This window comes from Rhinolophus hipposideros (genome assembly GCF_964194185.1).
Source record: "Rhinolophus hipposideros genome assembly, chromosome: 4".
Classification (NCBI taxonomy): Eukaryota; Metazoa; Chordata; class Mammalia; order Chiroptera; family Rhinolophidae; genus Rhinolophus; species Rhinolophus hipposideros.
In genome coordinates, this window is record NC_138050.1 from 4788299 (window position 1) to 4806254 (window position 17956).

A 17956-nucleotide genomic window follows, 5' to 3' on the forward strand; every position below is an offset into this window, starting at 1 on the left:
TGCCTAAGATAGATGCAAGAAGCAGGCTCCCCTATTTCTAGTGAAGTACTCAAAAGGTACTTTTAATTTTTAAAAATAATTACAGATTCAGAGTTTTCTGGGCAAATGTGCAGGCTAGTCATTCATTCATTCACTCATTCATTCATTCATTCAACATTTTACTAATGCCATGTGCCAGCGTTTCAACTTTCAACAAGCTTTGGTCCCTTCCCTCAAGAACATAACCCCTGCTGTGGTAATCTTTAAGCAGAATCACCTGGAGGCTTGTTAAAAACCATTGCTGGGCCCCTCCACCAGTTTCTGATTCAGTAGGTGGATGTGGGGTGGGACCCAAGAATTTGGAACAAGTTCTCAGGCCGTGCCCAGGAAGCTGGCTCAGGACAATGCTTTGAGAACCATTGTTCTGGGGACCCAGAAAAGGAAGTGCCTGTGGTCTTGTTATGAACTGGATGTTTGTGTCCCTCCACCCAAAATTCATATGTTGAAATCTTACCCCCTCCAATGTGATCAAGATATGGGGTTTTGGGGAGGTAATTAGGTCATGAGGGTGGGCCCCTCATTAATGGAATTAGTGCCCTTATAAGAAGAGGCATGACAGAGCTTGCTTGCCCTCTTCTCCACTTTGTGAGGACACAACAAGAAAATGGCATCTGTAAACCAGGAAGAGGGCTCTCACCAGAAACGTACCATGCTGGCCTCCTGCTCTTGGATTTCCAGCCTCCAGAACTGTGAGAAATGAGTGTTTGTTGTTTAAGCCCCCCAGTCTGTGGTAATTGGTTACAGCAGCCCCAGCTAAAACAGGTTTTGAGGATGACCGTCTGCAGTACTTGTGGGACACTTGAAAGATCTGAGTGTATCTGTCAGAATGTCTTTGCAGGAAGGAGGATTTCACGGTCCTTGACTGCTAGCGGTAGACTTGGTGTTTCACTGAGAGCTGATATTGTTGCTGAGAGCCCAGCTGTTTTATTTCTCTAAAGCCAGCAAAGTTGAACATCTTTTTTATCTGAAAAAATGTTTACCTCTTTTTATGTGAATTATGTGCTTTCAATTATCTTTTTTTGTATTTTCCTACTAAGGTCTTCTTGAGCAAATACTTTTAAACTCCACAATTTTGGCTAATAACAAGATGCAAGATATAGACACAAGTTCTTAAAATTCAGCATGTTGCCAAGTGAGCATAAACTGAATCGCATCAAATTGTAGAGTATAATATTTTATTTTTTCATTTTTCACCTTTCCATTGAAAAATGCAGTCAGGCAATCAAGGTAGCCAGGGTTAAGTTTCCAGATGGCCACAAGTCAGAAGTGACGAGAAGAGTTTTCTGTTTTGTATTTGCCTGGAAAAGCTCCCAGGAAAAGGCAAGGAGCCACAACTCAAATCCTTGTGCTCCGTTATCCTTTTTTAAATAGCTTTTGCATAGGCTCGATTTTTGGAAGTTGTGTGATGCTAATTTAGGTATATATGTCATTACAGTTTTAGCATGGCTCCTTCTCAGGCATACACAAGATATGCCAGACGTGTGAAAAGAAGAGGGAGCCAGGCACAGGAACCTCTGGGGCACTGGTCTAACAATATTCCAGGCTCAAAATCCCCTTCAACACAGACCAACTGGTAGACCTGAGTTTCAAGTCCATCTCCCAGTATGGAGGAATAACTCTTTTTTTTTCTGTCTCTTCCTGTTCTTTCCATACCTGTATTCTATATAATTCCCTAAGTTAGATCAAGCACCAATGGGTAAAACTCTAAAAAGAGGCAAAGTTTGACTCACTTTAAGAAATAATTAGGTAACAATTAGCTTCGTCATAGCTAATGAAATTGTCTTGGCATAGAGGCATTCTTTTCCCTAGAAAGAAAGGCTGGCTATTTGTAAAGTAGGATGGTAGTTAGAGAATTGGGTTAGATGGCCCTTTTAACTCCAGCATGACTCTATAAATCTAGGATTCTTTGATCAACCTTTGTTGGAGCACAGCTTTGCACAGAGCTCTGTGCTAGGTATTGGGCATATACTGGAGATAGAAAGTCCCAGTCTTTGCCCTCAAGAGCCATACACACATATACACATAAAAATACATAAATCATAATACAAAATAATATAAATTAGGCGTTATTTTTTAGCCCCTGGAACCGGTGTTGAGTATCACTGTGATTATGTTTAAATTAAATTGTTAGAGATCACATTACTTAGACTGATGTGCAGCAACTAAGGAATTATTTTTGTTAAAATCGGGGACTTATTTCCATTAGAACACTGCTTGTATAAAGAAAATGAAAACAATAGGAAAAGGAAACCCTATAAAAATGGGGGCAAGTGTACATTTTTTTAGCCTACAAAACCACATTATACAATTCTACTTTTCCCCACTATACACATTTAAAATGTGTACATAAAATCATAAAAAGCTAGGATATTAAAAAAAACATTAGCATAAGAAATGACTTATTTTAAATTTGTTTGCGTAAATTAAGTGAATTTCAGTATCTTACGCATTCAATAAATTGTTCTAATGAATTCTCTCTTTGAAGACTTCCTGGTGTCACCTGCTTGTTGACAAGCATGACAGCAGTTTCCAAAGCTGCTTTTCCTTTTCTTTGCAGCTTTCTGACACTTTTCCCATTGAGAAAGTAGTCTCTTTTTTTTCTTTAATCTCATTCCCCGCTAAGTGTATAAGCAACCTGGAGTATTTTGTGAGATCCATACAGATTAATATTTCAAGCACTATAATCCTTATACATTCTACTTTGCCTAATGAGATTATAGTGATGAATAGAAGGTTTAAAGCTGCTTTTGAGGTCCCAAGGCTTCCAAGTCTTGGGTAGAAATAAGATAAGATTCCTATGAGTTGTTGATGTCATACTAGTTTTCTTAAGTTTCTCGTCTAGAGATTGAGAGTTTCTTCCTGAAATTTAGATTTAATATATTATATTGTGAAATGTGGTTTGTCTTTTCCTAAATTTAGGGAATTTTAAAAAATAATTCTAGACATTGTTTATAGAGTGTGTTAGCATATTCAGTGCATTGGTTACAGCTTTGGTTGCTAATAAAACTGACTAAGTGAGGTTAGCCAATGCAGAAAAGGGATGTGGATAGAAGAACACAGCTGGGCCTCAGGAGGAAATGGACCCTGGAACAAGAGGCCCCCGGGCTGCAGGGCACCCTTCCTGCCCTCCTCTCTGTGTCTTGTGTCTGCTCCTTCATGAAGTACTGTAATGATGGACTATGCTTCTGTGGGCACAGAGCCCCAAAGAGCAGTTTCCAGGCTCTCGGCCTCACATAGAAAGTGCTGGCTCAGTTGGTAAATGGCCATCAACTGTGATTGGATGGCCATCAGCTGTGGCTAGTTGGCCGTCAGCTGTAACCAGTGAGCTATTGGCCACTAATATAACTGCTGTGGCTACGCTAGCAGAAAATGGGGGGCTGGCAAGAAGATGGTGGCTGAGCTAGCAAGAGTGGATTGTAGTTAGCATGGCAGATTGCAGCTAGCGAGGGGAGTCGGTCAGTTGGCAGAAAAGCAGACAGCAGGTCGCACGTCGTGTGAATCCAGCCTCCAGTGAGACTATATAGTGGTGTGACTCCCCTACCTATGGCTCCGTGGGTGTTCCTTTTTGGCCTCACCATGTCCTGCGTTCTTATGTGGGGAGCGGGAGCAGAGACACCGTGCATGACAGCTTCATATTTGTTTCTAATAGACCAGATTTTTGTGCTTCTTCATGCCCCCCAGATCCTGGGATTTACGTGTTGTGGTTAAAGCTACATGAAAGCTTAACTGCCTACTTCTTGAACTCAAGTTGAATTTCCCAAGATAAAGAATCTACTTAGAGTCCAGTTAGCGATGGCTAGAGAGGGAGGATCACAGAGTCCCTCCCAGGGCACTGAGGCGAGGGCAGTAAGTTTCAACAGAGATGGGAAGGGCCACTCCTTCGGCTGGACAGACATCCAACATGGTTTATTGTAGTCAAGTATGTCTCTAGGAATTTATATGCTTTTGTCATGCAGGGTATCATGCGGGGTCTTTGGTCCCGCTCCCCCCATAAGAATGCAGGATGTGCTGAGGCCAAAAAGGCACACCCACGGAGCCATAGGTAGGGGAGTCACACTACTATATTCTCGCTGGTGGCTGGGTTGGAGACACAGGAAGCAGGAGCCACACGATCCGCTACCTGCCGTCCACTTCTCTGCCAACCAACCTCACTTGCTAACTGCAACCACAATCTGCAATCCGCGCTTGCTGGCTCAGCCACCATCTTCTTGCTAGCCCCTTTTTTCTGCTAGCGTAGCCACAGCAGTTATATTAGTGGCCAATGGCTCACTGGTTACAGCTGACGGGCTTCCATTCACAGTTGATGGCCATCTACTACCTCGTGAGCACCTTTCCACGTGAGAGGGAGAGCCTGGAAACTTCACTCCTGGCTGTCCCCACAACTTTATACATGCATACACATACATGCACACATACATATATACTACATCGGGGGGATTTCTAATCTCTAATTATCACAATCCTACAAAGTCTTATTATCCTCATTATAAACTGAGGAAAGTGCAGCTAATAGAAGTTAAATTACCAGCCCAAGATCATAGCTTGGATGATTAAACTCGGATTCACATACAGGTCTGTCCGATTCTCAAGCCTGTGTTCTTTTTACCACTCTGTGTCAGTCTAGGCAATCCTGAAAGCAGATACTGTACCAAAGACTTGGACGCAGGTGCTTGTTTGAGAATGTGACCCGAGGGCACAGACTGTGAGAAATGGATGACCCCAGGAAGGAGGGAGAGCCAATCGGAGGATACTTTTCAAATTGACAGCCATTATGAACATCTGCCACTTGATCTTGTGTGAGCTTCTGAAGAACCTTGCAAAAAGCATCTCTGAACTGGCCGCACTGGAATCAAAAGTCAGGGCAGCATTTTTCCATGAGATCCTTTCCCTCAATGGTCAAGGGTGACTGTGGGGACAGAGTTAGGAGTGCAGTTTCCAGGCTCTCGGCCTCACATGGAAAGGTGCTGGCTCAGGTAGTAAATGGCCATCAACTGTGATTGGATGGCCATCAGCTGTGGCTACTTGGCCGTCAGCTGTGACCAGTGAGCCATTGGCCACTAATATAACGGCCGTGGCTACGCTAGCAGAAAATGGGGGCTAGCAAGAGCGGATTGCAGAGACATGCGGATTGCAGATTGCGGATTGCAGTTAGTAATTGAGGTTGGTTGGCAGAGAAGCAGATGGCAGGTTGCGGATCATGTGGCTCCTGCTTCTTGTGTCTCCAACCCAGCCTCCAGTGAGACTATAGTGGTGTGACTCCCCTATCTATGGCTCCGTGGGTGTTCCTTTTTGGCTTTACCGTGTCCTGCGTTCTTATGTGGGGAGCGAGACCAGAGACTCCACATGATACCCTGCATGACAGTGGCCCTACAGACCTTCACTGCCCAATTTCCACAGTGTGCATGCCTGAGGGCCAATGGCTCCTGTGGAAACCCTTTGCCACTGCACCAGTGTAGCTCTGGGGCCAGAATTGGGAGTTCGCAGCACAGACTCAAAGCGAGGTGTGTCATTTTGCATCTGGGCAAGGCTGGTACAACTCTGTGCAGGGCTGGGCGCCAGTGGCAGCTGTCAAAATGAGGTGAAATTGAGAAGACCTGGGTGGTGCCCAGAAGGTTCCGAGATGCACCAACCATTCATTCATTTATCCATTCATTTATTCATTCAATCAGCAACCAACACTAGGCAGTACTTGAAGTGCAAGAGTAGTTGAAATGAATCTAGTGGACTTTCAGATACTATAACAAAAGGAAATAGGCAATATGATAGAGTGTGGTAAGTGATTGAGTACAACTATCAAAAGGTAGTAAAAATATAGAAGAGAGACACCCAGTGTGTGTGTGTGTCTCTCCCAGTGTGTGGGCCAACTGCGGCCCGCGATCCATTTTTTATTGTCCCGCAGCAAATTCCAAAAATATATTTAGTTTACTTAAATAAACCAGGTGAGGCAATACGGACTTCACCTCGAGTGAGTGGCCCAGCTGTTTGTGTATTTTACCGAATATGGCCCTTGGTGAAAAACGTTGAGAAAAGTTTGGACACCCCTGGTCTAGAAAGATAAATGACAGCCCATTGGAAAGAAATTTGAATATTGACTGCTTATTCCAATTAAATTGTAATATAAAATATCCAGAGTATGATTGTTATATTGTGGTTAGGTAACAGAATGTCCTATTTTTAGGAAATACATGCTGAAGAATTTGAAAGTAAAGTGTCATAATGTCTGCAATTTACTCTCAAATGATTCAGCAAAAGTAAGGGGGGGGCACATGAACACAAGTGTGGCAAAATGTTAACAACTGATGAATATAGATGAAGGGTTTATGGGTGTTTATTGTACTAATCTTAAAACGTTTGAAATTTTCCAAAATGAAAAAATTGGAGGGAAAGTTAATTACTTGGGGGCCATGGGCAGGAGCTGGGAGAAGGTGAGCGGGAGCAGTCTTGGATGAGATCATGTCAGACATACCAGGCATGAGGACGCTTGGAGTTGCAAGGGGTTGGTATGACGGAACATGGACTGCTCTCAGTAGGGTAGTGACAAAAGGGAGGTGCGAGAAGCCCGTGAGCTGTGCTAGAGTGTCCGGCTGTGTCCTGAAGGCAGCAGGGTGACAGTGAAGGGTCCCATGCACCTTTAATGTTTTAGGTGCTCCCATGAGCAGCAGTTTCACCAGAAAGGATTAGAAAGGGGCAAAGTATGGCAGGAAGGTTAGTTCATATGATGTTACCGCAATTCAGATGACAACTTCTGTAGACCTAAAGGAAAATGGTGCCAAAGACAAAATGGAGATGACAGCTTTGAAACTGTATAGGGCAGAGGGGTCAACAGGACTTGACAATCATTTTCACTCAGGGAGTTCATAAAAGGAGAGGACTGACGTGGTTCGATTTCATTTGGTGAGTCTTTAGACCCACAGAAAAGGGAAGGCTTGTGGAGGGCTAAAATTAAGTATGGATCTTCTTTAGCAATGACTGATAAAGCAAAGGGCTTGGTTCATACACCAGGGGCTCATTTATCTTCTATCACCATGTCTAGGACGCTGGGTATCTAGTAGGTATACAATACATTTTTAAAAATTGTTTTTAGAAATCATGGCAGTAGATAGTAACAAGCTTTCTTCAGTTGCTGATATTCTGGGAAAATATGTGGCATGTTTTGTGAATGTTTTCTCCCCGAGGGCTAAGCCTTTGGTTAACACCTGTCTCCTGACACCTGTTGGACCGATTTGCATCTAATCTCCAATGAGCACATGCCAGAGTAGTGCCACTCAAAGTACCTGCGCTTTTTTAATCTATCAGATGTGTCTAAAATTAGTTTTGTCCTCCACCAGGTAGCTTATTGCCTCAGTTCAGCGAGTACAAGTATTTCTACTCCTTAGTAAACTTAATACATGAAATGTGCATTCACAGAACTTGCAAAATAGGAAACATTTATAGTTCATGTAACATGAATTTTCAAACATAGAAATCTCTCCGAAGTGATTCCCATGCTTGAATAGCGATAATGGAACAAATAAGGCACTGAAGCCAAGCTCACATAGACATTGCAAATACTCTAGCAGAAGAGGTGGCCTGGGTGTGTCATCAGAGGGTCCCAAAGGATGGAAGCAGTTTCTTTGGTGGGTGGTGAGCTGAACAAAGAAGGCAAGTAAATAAATGAGGGTACAGAGAGAGACTGCCAAGTCAAGGAGACACAAAAGACGTCAGGACTCAAGTCAGATTTTCTGTTCTTGACACCCCTCCCCGACCATGTTAGGGACACCAGGTGCTCTCATCCCATTCAGCCTCAGCACTTACCACGCTTATTATAATAGCTTACAACTGTCTGATTTCCTCCTCTGACTTTACATAGGCCCAGGAAAGCCACCCACCTTTGTGTCCCCAGCAGTCAGCATGGTACTTAGTGTCATGTCAGTGACGCGTGGTGTTTACATGTATGAATGAACATATGCACAAATGAATATACATGATTTCCTAAAAGTATGACAGCTCCCAGTAGTCATAATTAGACTAGTATTAACCCTTTTATTTATAATGAGTTTCAATTTAGTGTTTTAAAGAAAACACAAAATTGTTTTAATAGTACACACACACAGATTCTATTTAGAGTCTTTCTAGTGAATATGAACATTAACTTGTAAAATAATCTAAGCTCATGTGCTTTAAAAATTAATGTTTATTACTATGTGTTGTTTTAGGGTCTGTCAATTACAGGGATGCAGTCTCAATGTGATCAGACTTTTCTCTGCTTCTTTGATTCCAATGAAACTGAAATTTCAGGACACCGAGAGAGTGCAGTCAAAAGGAGCTCTGTTTACTGTCCTGTATTTACTCTCGGGGACACTGTCAACACTGCACTGACGGCCTTTGCTCTCCAAGGCCAGCACTTCCCACCGGCGTGGTTCATGTGGCGTGGGGACAGACCCTGAGGCGTTAGTCCACAGCGTTAGGCCCACAGCAAGCTCAGTAGGCAACTTCTGCCATGGGAGAGATGTCCTGACTCTTACAGGACCCCTGGGCGACAACTCTGGGTCCTGAATGACATCCTGCCACTCAGTGGAAACACTGAGAAGCAAGCAGGCGAAGTTCTGGACAAAGGAATTTGCTCCTGAGAATTTTCTATTTTCTGATTTTGTTACAATTCACATGATTTATCTTTTGGGAAAGAGGCATAAATCTTGATGTAATTTGTGTGCTAGTTACTGCTTATTACTGAAATAGCCTTTTTAGTGAAAGTAAAAAAATATCTGTGATATCAGAGTTTCTCATAACAGATATGCATATCACCACTTAAAAATCCAAACCATAGTGGTATTCCTAGGACAAGTTTTCTTAGGAAAACTCCAATAGATAAAATGCAATAAATGATGAGAATGAGCCTTCCATTGTAGAGTGAGCATTTTTATTTTCTCCTAAACATAGGTGACTGTGGGGACAGAGCCAAGAGTGCAGTTTCCAGGCTCTCGGCCTCACGTGGAAAGGTGCTGGCTCAGGTAGTAAATGGCCATCAACTGTGATTGGATGGCCATCAGCTGTGGCTAGTTGGCCGTCAGCTGTAACCAGTGAGCCATTGGCCACTAATATAACTGCCGTGGCTATGCTAGCAGCAAATGGGGGCTAGCAAGAAGATGGTGGTGAGCTAGCAAGTGCAGATTGCAGTTAGCGAGTTGGTCAGTTGGCAGAAAAGCAGACAGCAGGTCACAGGTCGTGTGGCTCCAGCCTCCAGTGAGACTGTAGCCATATTACTCCCCTACCTATGGCTCCGTGGGTGTTCCTTTTTGGCCTCACCATGTCCTGCGTTCTTATGTGGGGAGCGGGACCAGAGACCCCTCCTGCCGCCCTGCATGACACATGGCACAGTGAGCAGGTTCTCCCGCATGACAATGACTGACTCAGACCTTTATTTTTTTACTGCTAGAGTCCGGTTTGTAAAGACCCCCATTTCATAGTTTTAGACAGCTATTGCAACAATAAAGCTATGCAACAGATCACCCCAAATGCAGTGTTTACATCAACCTGTATTTACTCTTATATTCACGGGTCTTAAAGTTGACCAAGCGTTCATTCCTTTATATAAAATGGGGTGGCAGGGTGCTCTGCTTCCGGCTCTGGGTAAAGGACACTCATATTTCGTCAAATGAAAGCAATCCTGCCCTATTTTAGGTTCATTACATTTTGCCACCATATGTAAATATTAAACTTTCACTAGAAGTATTTAGGAAGAGTATTTTCCATGCAATAAAAGGATAATGTAAGGTGACTTACAACTAGAGCAGAGTCTTCCCTGCAGTAAGTTCTCAGTTAATATTTGGAAAAAGAATAAAGCAATCAGAGATGATAAAATTTTCTGAAAACGAGAACTTCTAGGAGCGAACCTTGGGGAAGTTCTGACTGATGATGCTAAACTTCAGCCCACTTTTTACTCATTCACTTTGTCATCAAGAGGGCTTCACATGCCAGATGGAACATGTGTTTGTCTCTGCTCGCTGCCTAAAACCCATGAAAATGCCAGTCAAGGAGTAGAATAGGTATCAGTTGTGGAAATGGAAGACAGGTAGATAGTGGGATAGTGGTTATTAACAGCAGGAAGGTGTGTCTGTTGGAGCGGGGAGTGGTTAAGAGTCAAATTTCAAGAAACGGGCCCTTGAATACCTCTGAAGTTGGATCTGGGGCAAGGTTGGAAATTAAAGAATTCATTAAAAGGCTACATAAAAAGTAATCAAACTTTTAGATCCCCTTATCCACAGTATAGTTAGGAAACTACTTCTCCCTAAGCACAAAACGTGAGGTTTACTCTCCAGCACTATTTAATAGAACTTTCTGTGATGATGAAATGTTTTTTATTGGCAGTGTCCATCATCAAGTGTCTGGACAGTCAGTGTGACTGAGGAACTGTTTTTTATTTAATTCAGTTCATTTAAATTCGAACGGCCACACATGGCCAGTGGCTCCCATATTAGGCAGTGTGGGTCTAGACGCAGGCACTGCTGAGAACAGGAACGGGTTATCTTACTGAAAAACAGGGAAAGTAACATTCTCATACTTAATGGTGAGATCTCAGTGCTTCCCACTGCTTGCAGCCCACATCAGAGCATTCCTTTCTGGGGAACGTGACCTGTCAAACCGGGAAGATCTATGACTTCAGACACTTAGCTCTCCCCCAGTCGCATGTCTGGCACTCTGCCTCATCACCTTACAGAAAGCGCTCCCTCACACACGGTGCTCTTCCTCAGTTTTTTAAATGCCTCACTCCTAAATACAACTGAACAGCCAAGGGCCACCATACATTTGAGGGGAGCTGCCCTGCCAAAAGGAAGATGGATACAAACAGAAAAAATAAAGGGACCTGAAACTAAGTTGTTACAGAAAGCATATGAAAAAACATTACATTTTTTTTTTAAAGAGAAGATATTGCACACTTAAAACCAGACCGGCATGCTATTTTAAAAATCAGGAGGAAAATGTCTTATTCTCTTAGAGATTAAAAATTGGATAAGATTTTTTTAAGCAATAGAAGTATTGGAAGATAAAGTTGAGATGTTCTCCCAGAAAATAAACCAAAAAGAAAATATGAGAGAAAAGTTATGAGCATTACAGGATCAATAAGGGGATTAGTAGAATTCTAAAAAGAATGAATAAATGGAAATGAAAAAAAAAGAAGAAAAAGAAATTATCAGAGGTAATTCCAGAAAATTTCTCTAAACTGAAAAAAATATTCAGATCGAAAAGTCTCACTGAGTCCCCAGCCAAAAAGTGAAAGTGTCACACAACAGCCAACAGAGTGCGTATGTCTGCTCAGCGCAGGCAGTGCAATGACACCATCTGCCATAGCCAAAAACTGTAAACAATCAAAAGTCCATTGACACTAAAGTTGGATAAATTAATTGTAGTATGTTCATACAATGGAATAAGAATGAATGAATTACCACTACATGAAACTGGCACAGATAAATCTCACAAACTTAATGTTGAGTCAAAGAGACTAGGAATAAAAGACTATATACATTGTAAGAGTTCTATAAAAATTCTGATCTATGGTGTGGGAAATTAGGATCATGGTTACCACTAGGGGCAGGTAGTAGCTGGAGGCTCTTGCTAGTATTCTGTTTCTTTACTCATTACAAAGTATGTTCATTTTGTCAAACATGAAATGATATTTATGATTTGTGCTCTTTTGTGTGTGTGTATTATTATTCAACAAAAAGCATACAATTTCTAAAAGTTCCATACCCAAACACATCATGGTGAAATTTAAAACCAGAGATAAAGAGAGATCCTAAAAGCTTAGAGTGAAGCTGGGTAGGGGTGGGGAGAGAAAAGGGTGAAGCCAACAAATGACTTAAGACTTCTTAAAAGTAGTGTTGGAAACTAAGACAATGGAGAAATGCCCATAACATTCTGAGGGAAAATTATTTGCAACCTGAAGTAAGGAGGTGAAATAAAGACATTGCACCAAACACAGTCTCAAAAAATGTACCGCCCATGCAGACTTTCACAGGAGGTTTCTAGAAGATATATTCACAAACAAGAAGAGGGGAGACAGAAGATTCCGGAAGCAGAAAAGAGGGAAAGGGGATCTCCAAAATGATGATAAAAAAGAAACCCGAAACCACGGCGACACAGCAGACAAGCAATGAATCTGCCGCCTAGATGGGATCCAAAGAGGACCGGGGGCCCAAAAGGAATACCGCTGAGAAGGAGCCTGCGCTTCTCTTGGAGAGTAGGGTGGCCAGTGGTGACAAGCACATAGAAATCTAAGCCAGTGGGGAAAAAAAGATAGTTACTAACTGTAGGGACAAAGATGTATGAGAAAGGAAATGCCATGGTGGTCCACTACAGTGAATAATGTGTACATATTTAATAATATCAATACTGAATACTGATTCAATTTTTTTAAGTCTTTGTATTAGGAAATTAGGAGAAGAAAAGTACATTGTGTTTTAAGGAAAAAGTTGGGAGAAAAGTTTGAGTCCTAATATCCTCTGATAGGAAGTGAACCGTGAAACAGTGACTCCCTGCCAAACAAGCGCTGAACGCTGTTTTCACTCTCCACCTTTTTTCATACAAGCAGCATTTTCTTTGGATTTCTTTCGGTTAGCAAAAACAGGTCCTGACATGGGTCTTTCCTAAAAACCAAGTGCTATAAAGCAAACTTTTGAAAAGCAGGGGGATACCTGTATATGTCCCATTCAATCAAGCTATATTCTACTTCTAGGAATCTATCTATGTAAGTGTTCATATGTGCAAAGAGTCATGTGCGTGGATGGTGGATTGCAGCCTTACTTGTAGAACCAAAAATTTTGAAACACTTAAATATCCAATAGGGGATTGATGATTTAAAATTATAATAGATCAATAGAAGGGAATACTATGCAGCTGTTAAAAAGAATGAGATAGCTCTAGATATGGAAAGATACTTGAGTACTATTATTTAGAAGAAAACAAGTTGTGAAGCCATGATTCCCTGTTTTAAAATGTACAGTTTTGGACGTGCATGAAGAAATGCTGTAGCAGCATACAGTAGTCATTTCTGGAAGTCAGAATTATGAGGGACTTTAAATTTCCGTTTTGTAAAAGTTTCTGTTTTCACAATGGGCATGTGTGAATGTTACATTCAGAAAAAAGCTGGATATACATATATTCACGTGTGTATATTACTCAGCATAGTCATTATGGGTACAGAACTAGACCCTCTTGATAATCAGTGGTTGTTATGAGAAGCACCTCATGTGAGTATTCTGCATTTTCAACTCTATATTCCTGCAGCAGTGGAATGGCCACTGTGCCTAGGGTGTCTGTATGGAAATACACCTTTTTTTAAATTAGTTTCAGGTGTACAAAACAATGTAATAGACATTTACAGCCTTCACAGTGTGATAACCCCCCCCATCTATTATCCCTCTGACATCGTATACAGCTGTTACAATTCCATTGACTCTATTCCCTATGCTGTAATTCACATCCTGTAACTACATATATATATATATATATATATGTAGTTTATATATACTTCCTGTGTGTATATATATATATATATATATATATATATATATATATATATATACTTCCTGTGATTTAACTATAGTTGACATTTAGCTTCAGCTTCAGGTGTACAGCGCAGTGGTCAGGCAGAAATATACTTTTTCTTCTTTTCTGATAGACTCATTATTACGGTTGAGGCCTGTTCTCCTCTCTCCTTTATTACCCGATTTAATCAGTAGGCTCTGGGTACCCATTGTTCATTGTAGTTTTTAAAATTATAGTAGCAATTTAAGCTGGTCTTAAATATTCAGACAATACTGGTGTTTGTAAAGTAAAAACTTACAGTCCCCGTCCTCAGCCTTGCCCTCAAGTCCCACTCCTAAAGATGGAAATGCTTCACTGTATGGTCCTTGAAACTTCTATGCAAATGTGTGTGTCAGTTGGACAAACAAGATCATACTGTGTGTACCAATATCCTTCCATCTCATCAGTTTAGATATACTACATCCTTTTTAAGAACTACACAATGTTCCACTTCAAAGGTGTATCATAATTTATTTTGTCATTCCCCTACTAACATAATTTTGCTATTGCTACCAGTGCTGCAAACTATTTTTACATATATCTCTTCCCACTTCAGTGAGGAGATCTGTAGGATAAATTCCTACAAGTGGAATTACTGTTGGGGAAAAGCTTTGCACACAGATAATAAATAGTATCCTGCTGCACTAATTTACACTCCCACCAGCAGTGAACGCATGGACTCCTTTCCCACACACCCGTTCACCTATATTGTAATTATTATTATATTTTGTCAATCTGGTATGCGGAAAATGAATTTCTTTCACTGAGTGATGACGGCCATCTCTTCGTTGCCACCACTATTTGGGACTGTCATGCAGGTGGTGCGGCTCCGACAGGAAAGCAGGCCTAGGATGTGTGGGATCTGGTTACGGGATGGTAGGGACATAGGAATGTGCTTGGAAATGGGGCCAGGATAGAGCACTGAAGAAGAAGAGACAGGAGACGGAATGGAGCGTGTTTACGGTTTCATTCTTAGCCTCCCATGGTGGGGTGGGGGCCAGGGCGGATGGGGGCACATTTCCATGCATAGAAAGCACTACCTGTGCGGCTGCTGACTCAGCATCCCTGAGTGTGTCACCTGAGTTAAAATGGGCCACCGCATCCAGTTCAGCTTGTTTTAAAATTCCAGAAATCTTGTCCATTATTCTCTGTGTACTTCTTCCCTCAGAAATCTGGCATGATATTGATTGAGCACCCGGAGAAGCCAGCACCGGTTTCTCAAGTCTGCATGTGTCAGCTAACAGTGCGTCCTGTACCTAAGGGATGTCACAAAACCCCATTTCAGAATCACTGCTTGAAACGGTCACGCTTCAAACCTCCAGAAAGAAATTGTAAATGTGGGGGAATGGAGGCAGGGCCTTTGGTGCGGAAAGAGTGTTCAAGTGTCTTTGCGACCGGTTTTTGGTGGCAGTTCAGTCTTACCTCCTCACTTGTCACTGGTGCATGGGAACGATAACATTTATTCCAAAACACATGATTTCCCCCTTTTAGAACTAGGAGCCTTGTTAGAGGCACAAGCTTCCCTGGCAGGGGTTGTCACCAAAGTAGGGGTAGACAGACTGCCTCCAGGGCACCTTGTGACAGGGACCCAGGCGAGGAATCACAGGCACTACTGCCTTATTCACCGTTTAGAATGGCTTTGCTGACTTCCCCACCTCACAACCAACCCAGGACACCTACTTGTGAATGAGCAGACTCCTGACCACTCAAAGCCTCCAAAACAGTTCAGCCTCCCACGAACATCAGCTGGGGAACCTCCTCCTGACTCTGCTACTGCGTCCCAGGTAGGCCCAGAGGCTTTTTTATTATTATTATTAACCTATAATATTTTCCCCGATGGACTTTATGCCCTGAGAGTTCCTGTCTTCCAAACACACTGCATTCACGACTAATTCATTGTTTCTCTCTTTTTTAATCAAGCAACTGTGTCTATGACTGCATGTAGGCCTTCTGGTCAACTTGCCGCAACCAGTGTTACCTCAGGAGTTTATTATGTAAACTGAGTCCTAAGTAAGGGGGTGAAAGGAAGATGTCAGCACTTTGTGGGTAAACATGACCTTCCCCACCCCCACCACAGTCATTTCTTCTTTACATTTCTAAAAGGGGAAGGACTGGGCCGAGAACCCCTTATTTCCTTTATTTCACCCATCGGACTTGCCTAATTAGTTTGTGGTTGGCCATGAAAGAGGGTAAGTGTTGAAACACTGACCCTAACCCCCACCTGGAAAAGGACAATTGACATTCCGATTTTGCTGGTGATGAGAGCCCTGAGTCAAGTTTTATGGGGAAGACAGCCTGGGAACAGTTGCCTGGTGACAGTTGCTGCAGCACACTGAGTCCCCAAATCCAGAGTCCCCGTTAGGGATCAGGCTGTTAGGACCACGTGAGGACCGGGGTGTGATGCTGTAGAGTGTCCGCCTTTTCCAAATAACTTTACCAGAGCACCCAAATCCACAGACAGGCGTCTTTGCACAGTTCTTGACTTTAAGTAAAATTTTTAAAATAATTAATACCCGGTTTGCTTTTTCAAAGTTTTGATGTGTGAGGTGTAGGGTGAAAGGAGGGTATAGATTTGAAAGGTGTTCCAAATAAGAGTAAAGAGTACAAGTTTGTCATAATTAGGCATATCTAACTTTGAACTCTGGTTTCGCCAAATATTTGGCTATGTGACTTTGGGAAAGTCATTTTTTGGGAAAGTCACTTGATTCACTTTTAGGTTGTTGGGAATATGACTGCCTTCCAATCCTGTGATCATTAAATAACGAGTATGAAAAAGGCACCACAGAGTGCCTGGCACAGGTCCGGGCTCAGTAAAGGGCGGCCTGCCTACCTCCTTCCCCATCTCTGTATGTCACAATGAATCAGAGCCTTCTATTCCGTCAGTGTTTAAGGGAACCCTGATTGCTACATGGTGACCCTGACCCTGAGGAAGTGACAGTCCGGCGGCACAGAGGCACAAGACAGGCAATCCCATTTTATCCATAGAAGCAAGTCCCCCATTCGTGGCAGACTAGTAGACATGGCAGGAAGGTGAGAAGAGGCAGGTGGGAGCTCCCATCCCATCTCCAGGCTTCCTCATGCGGGTACACCCCTAGAGCCGGGCTGTCCCTGAGAGGGAAAGGGAAGCAGTTCGTTCCTGGGTTAGCTGAAGGGGAGGCCAGAGGAGGCCGAGGGCTTTGTTCACCCCCTGCCTCCGGCCAGCGCCTGCTCTCCCCAAAGTGTCTCAGAACTGAAGCTTCAGTTCTGACCGACAGAAAGGAGCCAATGGACCTACGTCCTCGGTTGCAGCTGCTGCCTCCCCGTCAGGGTCCTGTTCCCTTTTGGAGATGATTGCTCTGTCCCAGCCTTCTTCCCGTCTCTCTGGAAAGAGGGAAGGCTCAGCATCCCACCAACAGCCACTGGGGACCCTTCTCTGATGGGGGTCCTTGGGCTGCCAACGTCTGACTACCCAGGCCACTTGTGAAAAATGCAGGCTCTTGGTCCCCTTTGTCATCTGCCTGGCCAAGGAGCCTGCCTGGCTGTGGGACGCAAAGTAAACGACCACCAGAAGGACATGTGGAAAACACTGAGATAAGAAGTGAGTGGCTCATGGCAGCAGAGACTTCAGGCTGATTGTGATCTGAGCAGCTGAGACAAAACAGTGCCAGGTGTTTCCAAATTGTTAGAACAGTTGTAGAAAACAGCAAGAGAATAAAGATATTCTTTGGCCTCGCCCTCCCACAGGAAGGCAGTGCGGTGTCGTGGGGGAAAGTGTTGGCTTCAGACCAGGTCTGTTTTTGGTTATTTTCTTTAGACAAGTCACTTAGCAGTGACAGTGGAGGTAGGACTGTGATGGTCGTTCTGGCTGCTCTCACGAGTTGTGGTCTTACTCCGTGCCGAGCACTGTCGGTGCTTTGCAGCTGTCATTTCCCAGCAGCCCCATGAGATAGTCATTATTATTTTCTTTGTTTTATGGATGAGGAATCTGAGACACTGAAGTTAAATGATGGAACCTCTTTCAGCCTTCATTTCTCATCTGCAAAATGGGAATTTAAAAAATACTATAGAGTTGGAGAAATACTAATTCACATGAAGTCCATGGTATACAATAGGTGTTCAATAACTAAATTTTCTTCTATCAGAACGGATCCTAAAAAAATAATAAAAAGGAGCAAAAGATCTTATTATGGGCACGTAACCTGGAAGTCACTTTCGTGTCTAACAACAGGAAAAGGCTTAGCCGATTATGGCAGAATATTATACAGCTATTAAAATAGTTATGAAAAGTATACAAAGTAGAAAGTTTTTATAATACTATGTTAGATAAATAAAAAAATACGAAATAGTATAGGCACATTGATTGCACCTGTATAAA

The 17956-nt window shown here is 42.7% G+C and overlaps 1 long non-coding RNA gene across 1 annotated transcript in view; it reads right to left on the reverse strand.

The window, feature by feature from the left end:
* Positions 1-14049: 14049 nt before the first annotated feature.
* The window catches only part of LOC308496768, a 29770-nt gene continuing 25863 nt past the window's right edge, over positions 14050-17956 (reverse strand). Inside the window, exon 3 of the long non-coding RNA XR_013993220.1 lies at positions 14050-17617. This is a non-coding gene — a long non-coding RNA (uncharacterized lncRNA). The remainder of the gene's footprint in view (positions 17618-17956) is intronic.